The following is an 18481-nucleotide window of genomic DNA, read 5'->3' as shown; positions in this document are numbered from 1 at the left end:
CCTGGACTGGAATTCCCCTAGACGGTCTGGTTTCCACTTTCCCTCTTCTCAGCCCCATCAATGAACATGCAGCAATGAGAACCTGGGCATGTTTTGAAACTAGCCGGATCTGGCAATCTGGAGAGCGTGTCTGTAACATGAGCTCCCCACTGCCACCAGTTTCCTGAATGAGGACCCAGGGCCATGCTAGTTTCGATTTGGAGAGAATGCCTTACCTAGGGTCATCTTCTTAGCAGGAGAGGTTGTGGAAACAGCAGGCACCATGACATGAGGGGATGGCTGGGGTGGAGATAACATCCCCGACCTGAACAGCAAGCGAGTGATTTACAGGCCTATGAGTCTGGCACCTGATTCAGCAGAATCCCTTTGTTTTATTACACCCTGTGAAATTCAATCATTCCCAGGGAAGGCCTTTTGCCTGGGAAGGGGGAGATTCAGGCTCTGGTTAAGTTAGGATTAAGTTGCTGATTTCAGCAAATGAAAATTAATGACAGCTGCTTGTCTCCCATTTGTGGGGGACACCTGCCGAGGTAACTCAGCCTCCCCAGTGTCAGGATGAGGGCTTGGATAAGTTCTTGGGGCAGGTGATGCCATTTGGATGCTTTAGCGCACCTCGCCCTTACCTCGTGGACTCTGACATTTCAAAGGGTGAGTTTCCTGCTGGGGCTTATTTTCTTCCTGAGTCGGCACAGAAGGGAGGTGAGGGTTGTAGAGCCGAGCTCGGGTTTCTCAGGAACTCTCCCCCTAGGGCTATCGTGCAGACTTTTGCAGAGGTGGCAAATCACTTACATGTACATAGGCATCACTATTTTCTTTGTGTAAAGCTTGGAAACATCTCCTGCCACCTACCCCGCTGCAAGGGTTTGTGCAGTCTTTGTTTATTCCTGCTCAGGACAGGGAGGAAGATGGCTGCTCTCCTTAGGGGTGGTATAAATTTTGGTCTCCGGGTATCTCCATCTGAAATGCAAATACAACTTAGGCCAATGCCTCATCAGGCAACACATTAGCCTGGCTTAATAACAATCAACTGAGACAAAAAAATGAAGCTTAGCATCCACAGTAATGATAGTATCTATCATCTATTGAATAATTACTATGTACCAGGTGCTATGCTAAGCTCTCTACAAACAATATCTTTCTTTCCTTTTTCCCTTTCCTTTTAATCCTTACACAGCTCTGAGGCAGGTATTCCATTTTACATTCAGAAAGGTTTAGCAATGCATCCAGAGTTACACACCAAATAAGTGCAGAGTCAGGAGTTCAACCCAGGCAGTGGGACCCCCTCACCCTTTGCTACAGGTGCTTAGGGTTGCAGGGAAAATTAGGAGAAAGAAACAGAAGAGGAAGGGAGATTTTGCTTCAAGGGGAGATGGGAAGGAACAAAAAAGAGCTTGATGTGGTTGAACAATTAATGTCCTTAGGGTCACACAGACCCTTGTTGATACCTCAAAAGGAAAACTCCTCCTGCTCTGTGGGAGCTTAGGCTGTAATTCACTTGTCTCTGATTGTCACTTTCTTTATCATGGTCCCCTTTTCCCTTAGCACTACAGTGGGTGGCTCAAAAACACTCCTGCTGCTGGTCCCACATCAATATTGTGAAGCAAATATTATATTATTCCATTTTTTTAACAAGGATCCTGAGATTAAGCTGGGATAATTAACAGGCTGATAGTTACCCAGGAAGTGAGGAATAGATTTATCATAATGATAAAATGAATTCAAGACCAGTATCAAGCAACGGCAGACCTCAATCCACTCTTCCTGGTCTCTCCCTTAGCGTTTTTTCTTTCTTTTTTTCTTCTTGGTCCAGCTTTATTGAGGTATAATTGACACATAAACCTCTGCGTAAGGGTTACTTTCTCTTGGTAGCCTCCCTGATCTTTCACCTCTTTTTATTCTCTTCTAAAAAGCTCATGGTATGTTTCACACTGTATTTTAGTACCCACTCAATTGTACCTTTAGAGTCAAGGAATGAGTCTTCTCTACTGTTATGCATTCTGGACCTCATGAACATTAAATGAATGAATGAATGAATGAATGAAAAAATGAATGAGCTTACAATGAGAACTAAAATAACATGGGACACAGAAGACATTCAAGAGATTAGCGCCATTCACTCCCTTGGCAAGAGGTCAGCCTCAATGGAATCACTGCTGAGTGCCTCCAGAAGGTGAAATAACAGCCGTCTAGGACAAAGAGACTATTCAAAGATATTTCCCAGTGTTGGCGACTCTGGTTTTTGGTCTAGGGCAGAATTGTCCAGTGACAATGGGGTGCTTAAAATGTGGAGCTTCTCAAAGGCAGCCAGCAACTTCTTCAGCCTTGCACTTCCCAGTCATGGGTGAATGTTAAGTTGACCTGAAGAGGTGGCATTCCTCCTTAGTCATTGTACGTGCTCACCAGGATGCTAACCTCATTCTGAACCAGTGCTGAGGTCATGGCAGCAGAGGTGAGTGACCACAGCTCAGCTGTGACAAGAATAACTACAGCCCAGCCAGATGGTAAAGAGCAGGTGAGTCTGTGGGAAGGATCTGATCCATGGAGCCATCAGCCCTAGGACCTGACACTTTCTGAAAAGGAAGGGCCTACGAATAGTATCCCAGGAAGGTACGGGGGAGGCAAGTGGGGATGGAGGGACAGGACAAAGACATGCTCTGTTACCACTGCCCTTATGCAAGAGTCCCTGTTATCTTCACAGCAACAGAGTGCAATGGTTAATGTTATGTTTCAGCTTTTTAATTTTAGTGCCAATTATCCCAGTTATTATTTATTCAGCCTAACCTTTGCACCTCGCTCTACAGCGGGTGGCTCAAAAACTTCCAGTGCTAGGCTCTGCAGCAATGCCATGAAGCAAATATTTATATTATTCTTTTTTACAAATGAAAATCCTGGGATTAAGCTGGGATAATTAACAGGCTGATGGTTACCCAGAAAGTCAGGAATGGATGCGTCAGAATGATAAAATGAATTCAGGACCGGTGTCAAGCAATGGCAGACCTCTTTTCACTCTTCCTGGTCTCTCCCTTCACTTTCTTTTTTTAAATGTCCAGCTTTATTGAGGTGTATTTGACACATAAAATTTGTATGTATTCAAAGTGTACAGCATGATGAGTTGATATACATATACATTGTGTAATTATTACCACAATCAAATTAACACTTTCATCACCACACATAGTTATCGTGTGTGTGTGTGTGTGTCCGTGTGTGTGTGTGCACGCATATAGGACACTTAGGAGCTACTCTCTTAACAAATTTCAAATAAACAGTATCATATTGTTAACTATAGTTAGCAAGCTATACATTAGATCCTCAGAACTTATTCATCTTATAGCTGAAAGTACTTGCCCTTTAACCTACTTCTCTTCCCTTTTTCCCCAAACCCCAGGCCCTAGTGATCACCATTTACTCTCCTTTTGAGGGTTTGACTTTTTTTTTTTTTTTTGATTTCTTATGTATTAACTTGACTAGGCTAAGGAATGCCAAGATAGGTGGAAAAACATTATCTCTGGGTATACCTGTGACAGTGTTTCCAGAAGAGATTAGCGTTTAAATAAATAAACTAAGCAAAGAAGATCTGCCCCCACCAATGTAGGCAAGCATTATCTATTCCTTAAAGGGCTTGAATAGGACAGAAAAGCAAAAGAAGGATGAGTTTGCTCTCTCTCTCCTTCAGCTGGGATGTCCGTCTTATCCTGTTCCCCCGACAGTGGCACTCCTGGCCTTTGGGCTTCGACTGAGTTGCACCACTGGCTTTCATGGGCCTCCAGTTTGCAGACAACAGATCATGGGACTTTTCCACTTCCATAATCATGTGAGCTAACCCCTCATAATAAATATCCTATGGGTGTCATTTCTCTGGAGAACCCTAACTAATAAACAGAACAACCACTTAAGGACCAATTCCTCCTCTTCAACTTCGTTTCCCTCCCAAATCACTCCTGCCATCCTCCCAGCTAGTCTATCTCCACATCATATGTATCACCTCAACTACTCCACAAAGAAATATGTGGTGGAAATACCAAGAAAATGAGTAAAGCAGAGATTGCTATGTGTCACCCACTGATCTGAGCTCTCACCAGAACCAAGAGAGGTAGGTACTATCATTCTCCCCATTTTACAGGTGAGGAAATCGAGACTCACAGAGGTTAAGTAATTTGCCCAAGGTCTTTCAGGTGAGGAAGCTTGGAATCAAACCTAGGCGGTCTGGCCTGAGAGTCTGTGTCCATGAGGGAGAGGAGGAGAGGGCAGGGAAGGGGTAAGGGGATGTTGTATAAACAGGAAAATGAGAATGCTGGTGAGCAGGCAGAGTGGGTCCCAGGAAAGACACTCTTTAGCCTCAGCCTCTCATTTGTATACATCTGTTTCTAGCACCAGCTAGTGTGTTGCTTCTTAGGGAGCATGATGTCAGGTGTGTTCTCTCCACCTGCAAGGCAGCAAATGACGAACTTTGTCCTCCAGGTAAATGTAAAACTTATTCCCTCACCTGTCAAGACCAGTGGGTAGAGATGCCTGGCTGCCAGTCTACATATGCATTCCACAGAGCATGCTGGAAGTGAGCTCAGGCATTGAGCCTCCCAGTACCTACCTTTCTCCTCTGTACACACACACACACACACACACACACACACACACCCCTCACCTTAGGGCTCTGCCACAAACATCAGCTGCTTCCCCTCAGCAGGGAATGGCGAGGGTCACCCTGTGTCACAAGGACAACCTTCCTTCCTGCGTCCCTTCCTCACCCACATTGGCTTTTGACAACCAGGCAGATATATTTCAAATCACTTTTGTTTTTCACTGAACAAAGAAAAAAAATGTCCCTGTCATTGTTCACTGTGCTGTTGCTTCCTCCTATTAGCTCTGCTAAGATGCACCCAAAGAAAATACAAGTGCATACAATTAGCAATGGAAATTATTAATAGGAGCAAGAGATTCAGTCCATTCTACAAGTAATTCTGTAGTGATTTTAGTAATTGATAGTAATTAAACACTAATTAATTCATTTCCTAACTAATGTATTTACTTTATTTATGGGTATTCACTTTAATTGCACTTGTTTGCATTCCTTGGGTTAAGTAACACAAATTTACTGTCTTTTCTGAAAATATTTATTTGGGCTTCTTTAAGTCATTCTTTGAGAGTGTCTGAGAACAAAGACTAATTGCTTTGAATTGCAGCTAAGCACATTGATTTCTTACTTTGGAATGTGGAGCTAATGAAAAGTGAAGCTTTTCTGACTTCTCGGTTGGGCCTTATCTTCTTTTACCTCATTCTTGTCCAGCTGTCTGGCAAACAGTCTCTCTGCTTTTTTTTTTTCAGAAAAGATCTGGGAATAAGTTGCACGTGGACCTGAAACATCAGGGAATAACAGCCCCACCTTTGGGCCTCACTTGCAATAAGCAGGATGAGCCCGGAGAGACATGGCAGACATGTGTCTGTTCTTTGGGTTGAGTGGTCATTAGCTATTTCAGTAAGACTCCCAAGACTGGAAGCAAAGCGCTGAAGGCCACCCAGCCCGCTTATCTCTCCCTATTGGCCATGTGGTCTGTCTTCAGACACTGCTCCTGAAGGGCACTCTCTTGATATTTCACCTCTGAGCAGCTCCAACTCTTAGAAATCCTTCCTCACACTGAGCCTACATCTATCACTTTAAGATGATCTTCCTCCCTGCCCAGCCCCACCCGGACCTGCTCTACTCATAGGGCCACAGAGAGTAAGTCCAATCTCTAATCCAAAGACCAGCCTGTCTGACACCTCACAATTTACATGGTGGCACCAGGCACTCCAATTTGTTTAAGTATTCTCATGTAGAATATTTTATTCTACAGCATCCTGTTTGCTGAAGGAACTCCAGCCTATTTGCATCCTCCCTAAAAGATGTGACTGGCTATGATCTGACTATCGCAACAAAAAATAGAAATGATCTCTTTCAGTCAAGACTCTGTATTTCCATTAATGACTGCATTAACTTGGGTTGTTCATATATCAATAACTCCTTTGAGTTTTTAGCAACAGGCAGTGTGATGAGGGTTCCTGAGATCTGTTATGAATAATGGGTAAGTCAAAAATATAAAAGAGACTCTAGGTTACAGAAAAAGTTTAGAAATTCCAGCCTGGACATCAGCTCTACACAAAGTAGTTACTCCTTTTGGCCCATTTTGCCTTCCTTTTTAAAAACATTTTGAAATATTTAATTGATAAATAAAGATGGAATATATCCAAGGTGTACAATGTGATGATTTGTTATACATATACATCGTGTAATGAATGTCACAATCAAATTAATTAACACATCCGTCATCACCCATACTATATAGTAGAGCGCCAGAACTTGTTCATCTTATAACTTAAAGTTTGTACCCTTTAACCAACATCTCCTCAATTATCCCAAGCCCTTGACAACCACTATTCTACTCTCTGCTTCTATGAGTTTGACTTTTTTAGATTCCACATGTAAGTGAGATCATGTGGTTTTTGTCTTCCTATATCTAGCTTATTTCACTTAGTATGATGTCCTCTGGGTTCATTAATGTCTTCAGAAATGACAGGATTTCCTTCCTTTTTATGTCTGAATAATATTCCACTGTATATATGTACCATGATTTCTTTATCCATTCATTTGCTGATGGACACTTCGATTGCTCCCATATCTTGGCTATTACAAAAAAGGATGCAATGGATATGGGGTGCAAATATCTATTTGAGATACTGATTTCATTTCCTTTGATTATGTGTCCAGAAGAAGGATTGATGGATCATTTGGCAATTTTATTTTTAATTTTTTGAGAATCCTTCATATTGCCTTTGATAGTGGCTTTACCAACTTACATTCCCACCAACAGTGTGCAAAGATTTTATTTTCTCCTTACCCTCACCAACACTTCTTTCTTGTCTACTTGATAACAGCAATCCTAAACAGCATGAGGTGATATTTTATTGTGGTTTTGACTCACATTTCCCTGATTATAAGTGAGGTTGAGCATAATTTGTTTTATACAAAATTATGTTCCACCTCAGACTGCCCAGGAGCAAAATTGATGAGGGGCCAACAACTGGCAGAAAACCTGCAGGATGAGGGTGGAAAATATGTCTACAGTCACGATGGATTGTTTTGGCAGCAATGTTGTCCTTTCATTGTGCAAGACTCCAATTCTCCCCTTCATCCTGGGAAGAGAAGGAAGACAAGGTAAGAGAGCAGTGACTGAAACCAGAAGGGACAGGAAAATTGGGGGTGGGTCTGTCTTCTGGGAAGTCCTGAGATGAATGTCTGTGAAAAGTACATGACAATGATAAAAGAGGAAATCTCATATATACTTAATACCTACACCTCGGGGGCCTCCCCATGATGCCAAGTTCACATGCATCATTTTTTTTTTCACTGTGGGGCAGTGGAAGGGCTAATTGGTCTGGATGAAGAGACAATGAGAAATGAAGGCTCTGCAGCAGGCTCATTGCTCATTCACTGGCCTCTGTAGCTACTGGGGTCCTTGTATCTGATGCCAGAGCCTTACCAGAGGAAGGGAGTGGAAGGCCAGGGAAGAAGAAGCCAGAGGCTTGGGCCAGGAACTGTCCAGCCAGGAAAGTGCTGAATCAGCCCTCACCTCTGAACATGGAGGGTCCATGGAAGCTGCTGCCAGGACCTAACCTCTGGAAATACACCTTTCCAAGGTGGGTAGGAAGTGGTGGAAATAGCCACACAACCAAATTATTACAGAGTCATAATTGAAGTTTAAGCTGCTAAAAGAGTTATGTTGGAGAACGGAGTGGGCCACAGTGATGGAAGAAAGCCCCATTCTAAGCCTAGGGAAACACACGTTCTTGATAGAGGTTACCTGGATACACAAAGGAGCAGGATGGCAGGAGTGATCATAATTTCCTTCTGTGGTTGATGGAGCTTCTTCTCCATTCGGAAGATAGTCCTTGACTTCCAATTTCCTTATTATTGCTTGGCCCCGTAGAAATTACTTCCATTCTATAAAATAACTCCTGCCTGGCTATCTTTGAAGCTGCAAAAGGAAGGATTTTCAACTATGTAGAAGTGAATGTAGCAGTAATACAGATGTGTGTGCATTTTAATAAAAATAGTGTGTGTGTGTGCATGTGCACACCATCTATAGATACACAGATGTGTGTGGTTTGGTCTTATCAGCATTCAGTGTAGAATTTGCATCTGCTAATCAGTTCAGGATACAGAAAAGTAGCTCTTCATAGAAGAATTCCATTCCTAGCCAGCCGGCTGTGAAATACTGTACCTGTTCCATAAAGACAGGCCTGTTTTCATCCCTTACGCGCACACACACACACACACACATACACACACACTCATGTGACCCAGGCATGCCACAAGGGAAATCAGCTAAGAATTCTCATGACAAAGTCTGTGAAGAGGGAAAAAAAAATCAAGGTTCTTTGAATTTAGTTTTTTTATGAACTGGAATGAGGTTTCAGGACCAGAATCTTTAACATGTTGTTTTATAATTAAAGAAGGAAGGCAGGAAGGCAGGCAAGGTGAGGGGAGGGAGGGAAAGGGTGGGAGGAACAATGGGAGGAATGCAGTCACAGAGGAGTGTGCCTCATTCAATAACTGTTAAATGAAAAATAATAATTATGGGAATAAAGTGCGCATGACCAACATATAGGCCAAATCATCTCATCCTCTTTGCCTCTCTCATCATCTTTGGAAGAGTGGCATTTAAGTATTGACTGGAGTTACATCCCCTGAGCCATCCCTCACTGGGATTGGGTTCTGAGAGTGTAATGTTAACTAAACTTTAAGGAAATGAGAGCCTGAAAGAGAAACGAAATCAAATGCAATATAATAGAGAAAAATGATGAGACACTATTAAGAATTAAGTCCATTATCCTATTTGTTGCTAAGGAGGATTCTTTGCCTTGGTTTCTTGTCCCAAACTAGTTCCTTTCCACATTCAATATGAATTATGTATTTGACTAAATTTAGGTAAGAAGATTCCTAACCCAGAAAAATAAGCAGAACACAGTCCATCCTATTTAAAAAGAATAATTCAAATGGGTAATAAAGTGCCATCCCCACCATTCGGTAGAGTATATGCTGGAACAAACTAAATACTCTGACCAGCCTTCTGCTCAAAATGTGTTTCATATTCAAGAGACTAATTACTGAAAGGCCCTCATTGACATGAGGAAGAACTGGAGCAAAGCAAGTCACCTAGTAATTCCACACCTATTGAAAGACTCGAGGCCTAAAATGAAGCAAGATTTGCTGAATACACCACACAGAATCAAATCAAGGTTCAGAAACCAAGCTCAGGCTTTAAGGAATCAAAATAACCATGAAGAAAACATTTTGTTGGATATCCATTTGTTCTGATATATGATGATTCTTCTTATTGCTGTCTCCTGATTGACAACTTCATCCCATTTCTTTTCTAGTCCCTATTTATATAGTACCTTCCCCCTCAAAACACTCAGATATACACTCACAGGCATGCACGTGCTTGTGCCCATGTAAACATACCATCTTCATGCACAAAACTAGCTGTTTCTCTTCATGTATTGCTCTTCTGTCTATGCTTGACACTATCAATCATCCTCCCCTCTTTGGTTACTGAGACACTATCTCTCTTCTGTTTTCTTCCAACTATGTGAAATTGAATATACCAGTAATCTTAATATGTGTGAATTTTAGTCTAAACTGTGTGTGTATGTGTGTGTGTGTGTGTGTGTGTTTGCGTGTGTGCTCATGCACAGGCTAGCTAGAGACAATATACAGATGTGTTTCTACCTCTTTGTTCTCCTTCCTCTTTTCCCTCATCCTGAATATAGATATTTAACTCTGCCAGCCCTTTAATCCTTCCTCTGTATCTTTTCTCTTAACAAGGCATTCACTTTTAAGGCTTCCATTAGCCCCTCTGTAAATATGATCGTCAAATTTAACTTCAGTTCTGAAATCAGTCCCGAGTGCCACTTCCAAACATTCAATTATTTGCTGAAGTTTTCCACCTAAATGTTCCCACCAGCACGGTAAACTCAACACATGCCAAACTAAACCCACCTTTCATCCTTTACCCCAATCAAAAAAGAAATAAGCTTTCCAGGCTGTGTTCCTTATGTGTGTTATGACATCTCCATCATCTCAAGCCCCATACCCTCGTCATCATCTTTCCATTTTTTTGAGCTTTGTCAATGTTGAGTCATTCATATTTCCTTTACCAACCTCTGCCACCACCCTAATTCACACAATCCTTATTCATCTGGATTACTGTAGTAGCCTCTTAACTACTTTTCATGCCTCTAGTCTTCTACATCTCTAATTTGTTTTACAGATCCCTACAAAGTGATCTTCCTAAAGCACTACTCTGATTATCTTACTGATCTGTCTCAAAAACATCCCATCTCCTGATACACAAGATCCAAAATTTAAGCTTCCTTAATTTGAACCCAGAGTTCCCCACAATCTAACATAGACAGATCACATCTATCACCCTCCCTTCACCCAGCCCAGGTGTTTCGGCCAGGCTGAACTGCTTGCTATTCACTATATATCAGCATTTCTAGGTATGTGCCATTGTCCCACGGGTTCACTCAACCTGGAGAGCAGTGTTTATTTCCACAGGTTCAAATCCTTTGCTCAAATTCCATCTCCTCCTAGGAGTTATCCCTGATATCCAGCTGAAAGCAAGGTTATATCCCTCTGCTCTCATTTTATTTATTCCTTTCCTGACCCTAATCATTTTCTTGTTCTTTTCAACTTTTATTTTAGATTCAGTGCATACATGTGCAGGTTTTTTACCTGGACATATTAAGTGATGTTGAGGTTTGGGGTACAAATGATCCCATTACCCAGGTACTGTGCATAGCACCCACTAGTTAGTTTTTCAACCTTTTGCCCATCTTGCCCTCCCCCTTCTCATAGTCCCCAGTTTCTGTTGTTGCCATATTTGTGTCCATGGGTACCCAATGTTTAGCACCTTCTTATAAGGGAGAATATGTGTATTTGGTTTCCTGTTCCTGCATTAATTCACTTAGGATAATAGCCTCCAGCTCCATCCATGTTGCTGCAAAGGACATATTTCATTTGTATGGCTGCATAGTATTCCATGGTGTATATGCACCACATTCTCCTTATTACATCATCGATTGGCACCTAGGTTGATTTAATGACTTTGCTATTGTGAATAGTGTAGTGATGAACATATAAGTGCATGTGTCTTTTTGGTATAAATGATTGTTTTGTTTTGGATATATACTCAGTAATGGGATTGCTAGGTCAAATGGTTGTTCTGTTTTAAGTTATTTGAGAAATCTCTAAACTGCTTTTCACAGTGGCTGAACTAATTTACATTCCCACAAACAATGTATAAGCATTCCCTTTTCTCCACTGCCTCACCAGAATCTATTGTTTTTAGATCATTGTTTGAGATAGATCTTGCTCTGTCACCCAGGCTGAGTGCAGCGGCATGAACGTGGCTCACTGCAGCCTTGACCTCCTGGACTCAAGCAACTTTCCTGTCTCAGCCTTTTGTGTAGCTTGGACTATAGGTATGTGCCACCACACCCGGCTATTTTTCTGGTCAATTTTTATCTTTTTTTTTTCTTTTGGAAAGATGAAGTCTCATCATGTTGCCCAGGTTGGTTTTGAACTTCTGGACTCAAGTGACCCTCCTGCCTCTGCCTCCCAAAGTGCTGGGTTTACAGGCATGAGCCACTGCACCTGGCCTTGACTTTTCAATAATAACCATTCTGACTGGTATGAAATAATATCTCATTGTGATTTTGATTTATGTTCCTCTGATGATTAGTGATGTACAGCATTTTTTCATATGTTTGTTAGCCACTTGTATGTCTTCTTTTGAGAAGTGTCTGTTCATATCACATGCCCATTTTTCGATGATGTTATTTGTTTTTATGCTTGTTGAATTGTTTAAGTTCCTTATAGATTCAGGATGTTAGACTTTTGTCAGATGCATAGTTTGTAAGTATTTTCTCTTATTCTTTAGGTTGTCTATTCTGTTAATAGTTTCTTTTGATGTGCAGAAGTTCTTTTGTTTAATTGGGTACCACTTTTCAATTTTTGTTTTCACTGGAATTACTTTTGAGGACTTAGACATAAATTCCTTCCCAAGGCCAATGTCCAGAATGGTGTTTCCTAGGTTTGCTTCTAGGATTCTCATAGTTTGAGGTCTTACATTTAAATCTTTAATCCATCATATGTTGATTTTTGTAGATGGTGAAAAGTAAGGGTCCAGTTTTATTCTTCTGTATATGCCTAGCCAGCTATTCCAGCACCATTTATTGAGAGTGTCCTAAAAAAGGGGAGTGTCCAAAAATACTGTCTATTTTTGTCAACAACAGATTGATGTAGGTGTGTGGCTTTATTTCCAGGTTCTCTCTTCTGTTTCATTGGTCTATGTGTCTGTTTTTGTACCAGTATTATGCTGTTTTGATTACTGTAGCTTTATAGCATAGTTTGAAGTAGAGTAATGTGATGCCTCTGGCTTTGTTCTTTTTGCTTAGGATTGCTTTGGCTATTCAGTCTCTTTTCTGGTTCCATATGAATTTTAGGATAGTTTTTTTTCTAGTTCCATAAAAAACAACATCAGTAGTTTGATAAGAATAGCACTGCATCTGTATATCGCTTTAGGTAGAATGTCCATTTTAATGATACCGATTCTTCCAATTCATGAACATGGCATGTTTTTCCATTTGTTTGTGTCATCTATGATTCATTTTGGCAGTGTTACGGATATTTTAACTCCTTGGTTAGTTACATTTCTAGGTATTTTATTTTTTGTGTGGCTATTGTAAATGAGATTGCATTCTTGATTGGGCTTTCATCTTGAATGTTATTGACGTATAGAAATGCCACTGGTTTTTGTACATGGATTTTGTATCCTGAAACTTTATTGATGTCATTTATTAGTTCCTGGAGGCTTTTGGCAGAGTCTATAGGGTTTTCTAGGTATAGGATTATATCATCCATGAGGAGAGATAATTTGACTTTTTCTTTTTCTTATTTGGATGCCTTTTATTTCTTTCTCTTGCCTGATAGCTCTGGTTAGTACTTCCAATACTACGTTGAATAGGAATGGCCAAGTGGGCTTCCTTTTCTTGTTCCAGTTCTCAAGGGGAATGCTTCCAGTTTTTGCCCATTCAGTACGATGTTGGCTGTTGGTTTGTCATTGATGGCTCTTATTATTGCGAGGTATGTTTCTTCAATGCCTCATTTCTTTGAGGGTTTTTATCATGAAGGGATGCTGGATTTTATTGAGAGTATTTTCCATGTCTATTGAGATGATCATATGGTTTTTGTTTTTAATTCTGTTTATTTAGTGAATCACACTTATTGATTTACATATATTGAACTGACCTTGCATACCAGGAATAAAGCCTACTTGATCATGGTAAATTAACCTCTTGGTATGCTGTTGAATTCAGTTTTCTAGTATTTTGTTGAGGATATCTGCATCTGTGTTCATCAGGGATATTGTAGTTTTCTTTTTCTGTTGTGTCTTTTCCAGATTTTGGTATCAGGGTGATGTTAGCTTTATAGAATTAGGGTGGAGTACCTCCTCATCGATTTTTTTGGAATAGTTGCAGTAGAATTGGTACCAGCTTTTCTTCCTATGTCTGGTAGAATTAGGCTATGAATCCATCTGGTCCAAGACTTTTCATTGGTACAGGCTTTTAATACTGATTCAATTTTGGAACTCCATATTAATCTGTTCAATGTTTTAATTTATTCCTGATTCAATCTTGGGAGGGTATGTGTTTCCAGGAATATATTGATTTCCTCTAGATTTTTTAGTCCATGTGCTTAGAGATGTTCATAGTACTCTCTGAGAATCTTTAATATGTCCATGGGATCAGTTGTAATATCACCTTTGTATTTCTAGTTGTGCTTATTTGGATCTTCTCTCTTTTTTTCTTTGCTAATCTAGCTATTGGTCTAGTGGTTTGGTTTATTTTTACAAAAAAAAACAACTTTTGTTTTCATTAATTTTCCTTGCTACCTTTGGGGTTAGTTTGTTCTTGTTTTTCTAGTTTCTCTAGGTGTGATGTTAGAATGTTAATTTGAGACTTTTCTAGCTTTTTGAAGTAGGCATTTAGTGCTAGAAACTTTCCTCTTAAAGGCTTTTGCTGCATCCCAGAGATTTTGGTATGTTGTATCTCTGTTTTTATTTACTTCAAACTTTTTTTTTAAAAATTCTATCTTAATTACATTGTTTACGCAAAAGTCATTCAGAAGCAAGTTGTTTAATTTCCAGATAATTGTATAGTTTTGAGAGATATTCTTGGCATTAGTTTCTATTTTTATTCCACTGTGGTCCAAGAGTAGAGTTTGTGCGATTTTTTTTTAAGTTATTGAGAGTGCTTTATGGCCAAGCATGTGGTCAACCTTGCAGTATGTTCTCTGTGCAGATAAGAGAAATAAGTATTCTGTGTTTGATGGGTGGAGTATTCTGTAGGTATCTATTATGTCCAAATGGTCAATGTCAAGTTTAGAATTTCTTTGTTAGTTTTTTGTCTCAATAATCTGTCTAATGCTGTCAGCAGGGTGTTGAAGTCTCCCACTATTATTGTGTGGCTATCTAAGTCTTTTTGTAAGTCTAGAAGTTTTTTATTTTCTATTTTTTATTTCAGTAGTTTTGGGGGAACAGGTGGTGTTTGGTTGCATGAATAAGTTCTTTAGTGGTGATTTCTGAGATTTTGGTGCACCCATCACCCACACAGTGTATACTGTACCCAGTGTGTAGTCTTTTATCCCTTACCCCCCCACCCTTTCCCCAGAGTCCCCAAGTCCACTGTGTCATTCTTATGCCTTCGCGTCCTCAGAGCTTAGCTCCCAATTACGAGTGAGAACATATAATGTTTGGTTTTCCATTCCTGAGTTACTTCACTTAAAATAATAGTCTCTAATTCCATCCGTCTTGCTGTGAATGCCATTATTTTGTTTCTTTTTTATGGCTGAGTAGTATTCCATGGTGTGTGTGTATGTGTGTGTGTGTATATACACACATATATATATCACACAATACATATATATATGTGTGTGTGTGTATATATATATATATATATATATATATATCACATTTTCTTTATCCACACTTTGATTGATGGGCATTAGGGCTGGTTCCATATTTTTGCAATTGTAAATTGTGCTGCTATAAACATGCATGTGCAAGTATCTTTTTCATATAATGACTTTTTTCCTCTGGGTAGATAGATACCTAGTAGTGGGATTGCTGGATCAAATGGTAGATCTACTTTTAGTTCTTTAAGGAATATCCACACTGTTTTCCATAGTGGTTATACTAGTTTACTTTGCCACCAACAGTGTAAAAGTGTTTCCTTTTCACCACACTCACACCAACATCTACTATTTTTTTATTTTTTGATTATGGCCATTCTTGCAGGAGTGAGGTGGTATCACATTATAGCTTTGATTTGCATTTCCCTTATAATTAGTGATGTTGAGCAATTTTCCATATGCTTCTTAGACATTTGTATATCTTCTTTTGAGAATTGTCTATTCATGTCCTTAGCCCACTTTTTGGTAGGATCGTTTTATTTTCTTGCTAATTTATTTGAGTTCTTTGTAGATTATGGAAATTAGTCCTTTGTTGGATGTACAGATTGTGAAGACTTTTCTCCCACTCTTTGGGTTGTCTGTTAACTCTGCTTTACGGCCAGCTTTTGCTGTGCAGGAGCTTTTGAGTTTAATTTAGTCCCATCTATTTATCTTTGTTTTTGTTGCATTTGCTTTTGTGTTCTTGGTCATGAAGTCTTCACCTAAGCCAATGTCTAGAAGGGTTTTTCTGATGTTATCTTCTAGAATTTTTATGGTTTCAGGTCTTAGATTTAAGTCTTTGATCCAGCTTGAGTTGATTATTGCATAAGGTGAGAGATGAGGACCAGTTTTATTCTTCTACCTGTGGCTTGCCAACTATCCAAGCATCATTTGTTGAACAGGTATACTTTCCCCATTTTATGTTTTAATTTGCTTTGTCAAAGATTAGTTGGCTGTAAGTGTTTGGCTTTATTTCTGGGTTCTCTATTCTGTTCCATTGGTCTATGTGCCTATTTTTATACCAGTACCATGCTGTTTTGGTGACTATGGCCTTATAGTAGAGTTTGAAGTCTGGTAATGTGATGTCTCCAGATTTTTTTCTTTTTATTTAGTCTTGCTTTGGCTACGCAGGATCTTTTTTGATTCCATATAAATTTTAGGATTTTTTTTTTCTAGTTCTGTGAAGAAGGATGGTGGTATTTTGATGGGAATTGCATTTAATTTGTAGATTTCTTTTGGCAGTATGGTCCTTTTCACAATATTAATTCTACCCATCCATGAGCATGAGATGTGTTTCCATTTGTTTGTGTTGTCTATGATTTCTTTCAGCAGTGTTTTGTAGTATTCCTTCTAGAGGTCTTTCACCTCCTTGGTTAGGTATATTCCTAAGCTTTTTTGTTTTTGTTTTTTGGTGGGATTTTTTTTTTTTTGCAGCTATTATAAATGTGGTTGAGTTCTTGATTTGATTCTCAGCTTGGTTGTTATTGGGGTATAGCAGAGCTACTGTTTTGTGTACATTAATTTTGTATTCTAAAACTTTGCTGAATTCATTTACCAGTTCTAGAAGCTTTATGGATGAGTCTTTAGTGTTTTCTGGGTATACAAACATATCATCAGCAAACAGTGACAGTTTGACTTCCTCTTTATTGATTTGGATGCCCTTTATTTCATTCTCTTGTCTGATTGCTCCTGCTAAGACTTCCAGTAATACGTTGAATAGAAGTCATGAAAGTGAGCATCCTTGTCTTGTTCCAGTTCTCAGGGGGAATGCTTTCAACTTTTCTCTGTTCAGTATAATGTTGGCTGTGGGTTTGTCATAGACAGCTTTTATTACCTTAAGGTATGTCCCTTCTATGGTGATTTTGCTGAGGGTTTTAATAATAAAGGGATGCTGGATTTTGTCAGATTCTTTTTCTGCATCTGTTGAGATGATCATGTGGTTTTTGTCTTTAATTCTGTTTATGTGGTGTATCATATTTAATGACTTGCAGATGTTAAACCATCCCTGCATCACTGGTATGAAACCCACTTGATCATGGTGGGTTGTCTTTTTGATATGCTGTTGGATTCAGTTAGCTAGTATTTTGCTGAGGATTTTTGCATCTATGTTCTTCAGAGATATTGGTCTGTAGTTTTCTTTTTTTGTTATGTCCTTCCTTGGTTTTCTCTATCCTGTGGAATAGTGTCAATAGGATTGGTACTAATTCTTCTTTGAATGTCTGATAGAATTTAACTGTGAATCCATCTGGTCCTGGACTTCTTTTGTTGGAAATTTTTCAATTATTATTTCAATCTTGCTGCTTGTTATTGGTCTGTTCCAAGTTTCTACATCTTCCTGGTTTAATCTAGGAGGGTTGTATGTTTCCAGGAATTTATCCATCTCCTCTAGGTTTTCTAGTTTATGCACATAAAGATGTTCATAGTAGCCTTGAATAATCTTTTGTATTTCGGTTGTATCAGTAGTAATATCTCTTCTTTCATTTTTAATTGTATTTATTTGGATCTTCTTTTCTTTTCTTGGTTAATCTCAATAATGATCTACCAATTTTATTTATCTTTGCAGAAAACCACCTTTTTGTATTTTTGAAAAATAAATCTGAGTGCTCCAATGTTGGGTACATATATATTTGTAATAGTTACATATTCTTGTTGAACTTAACCATTTATCATTATGGGCCCCTGATCTCACTGTCCGTTTTTAGTGTAGTTCTTTAAAGTTTGTTTTATCTGATATAAGAATAGACCCCTGGTATTTTTTGTTTTATTTTTGCATAATAGAATGTTCCTCAACCCTTACTTTGAGCCTGTAGGTGTCAGTACTTGTGAGATGGCTCTCCTGAAGACAGCAGATGGATGGGTCTTGTTTTTTTAGCCAACTTGCCACTCTGTGACTTTTGAGTTGAGTGTTTAGACCATTTACCTTCAAGGTTAATGTCGATATGTGAGGTTTTGATCTTGTCATAAAATTATTAGCTGATTGCTTTGTAGTTTCTATTGTGTGGTTGCTTTATAGGGTCTGCAAGCTATGCACTAAGTGTGTTTTTGTGGTAGCAGATTTCTTTTATTTTTATGTTTAGAACTCCTTTAGGGATCTCTTGTTAGACTAGTCTAGTGGTAACAAATTCCTTTAGTGCTTGCTTGTCTGAATACACTTTTATTTCTCCCATGTTTATGAAGCTTAGTTCGGCAGGTTATACAATTCTTGATTGGAATTTCTTTTCTTTACAATGCTAAAAATAGGCCTCCCATCTCTCCTGACTTGCAATGTTTCTGCTGAGAAGTCAACTGTTATCCTGCTGGAGATCCTTTTGTATGTGATCTGACCTTTATCTCTAGTTGCCTTTCAGATTTTTTTCTTTAGCATTAACCTGATGACTATATGCCTTAGTGATGTTCATTTTGTGTTGTATCTCATAAGTCTTCTCTGGA

General features: G+C 39.2%; 1 long non-coding RNA gene across 1 annotated transcript in view; it reads right to left on the bottom strand.

Annotated features, from left to right (window-relative positions):
• Window positions 1-2734: 2734 nt before the first annotated feature.
• LOC103786292 (uncharacterized) overlaps window positions 2735-18481 on the bottom strand; it is an 82238-nt gene continuing 66491 nt past the window's right edge. Inside the window, exons 9-10 of the long non-coding RNA XR_008620299.2 lie at window positions 7836-8009; window positions 2735-7167 (exon numbers count right to left, since the gene is read on the bottom strand). This is a non-coding gene — a long non-coding RNA (uncharacterized LOC103786292). The remainder of the gene's footprint in view (window positions 7168-7835; window positions 8010-18481) is intronic.

This window comes from Pan paniscus, chromosome 9 (assembly GCF_029289425.2).
Source record: "Pan paniscus chromosome 9, NHGRI_mPanPan1-v2.0_pri, whole genome shotgun sequence".
Taxonomy (NCBI): domain Eukaryota; kingdom Metazoa; phylum Chordata; class Mammalia; order Primates; family Hominidae; genus Pan; species Pan paniscus.
This window is presented reverse-complemented; position numbering and strand designations above follow the sequence as displayed.